The 277-nt window shown below is 46.9% G+C and overlaps 1 protein-coding gene across 1 annotated transcript in view; it reads left to right on the top strand.

Moving 5' to 3' along the window:
• Nucleotides 1–277, top strand: part of LOC119585237 (protein Wnt-5b-like) — a 252,158-nt gene that overhangs the window by 98,586 nt on the left and 153,295 nt on the right.

The following is a 277-nucleotide window of genomic DNA, read 5'->3' as shown; positions in this document are numbered from 1 at the left end:
GGAACACTGTGACATCAAGGGGATGAAGGCGATAGACAGTCTACTTCGGGGTCCAAGGGCCACATCAAGGGTGACGGGCGGTTGGAAAGGTAGCTGAGACGCCGAGGTAAAGGTCGGAAAAGGGTAAAGAAGTTAAGAAGAGAAAATTTAATCTATCCATAACGAGGATAGTTAGTCAGAAGAGAGGGACGAAGATGGGGTATGGATAAAAGGAGGAATAAAGGACTTAGCAGCGACGATTCAAGATAAGGGTAACTCGCAATGGATGGGGAAAATG

The sequence above is a fragment of the Penaeus monodon genome, chromosome 19 (genome assembly GCF_015228065.2).
Source record: "Penaeus monodon isolate SGIC_2016 chromosome 19, NSTDA_Pmon_1, whole genome shotgun sequence".
Taxonomy (NCBI): domain Eukaryota; kingdom Metazoa; phylum Arthropoda; class Malacostraca; order Decapoda; family Penaeidae; genus Penaeus; species Penaeus monodon.
The sequence above is the reverse complement of the archived record's forward strand: the minus strand, read 5'-3'. Positions and strand labels throughout refer to the sequence as shown.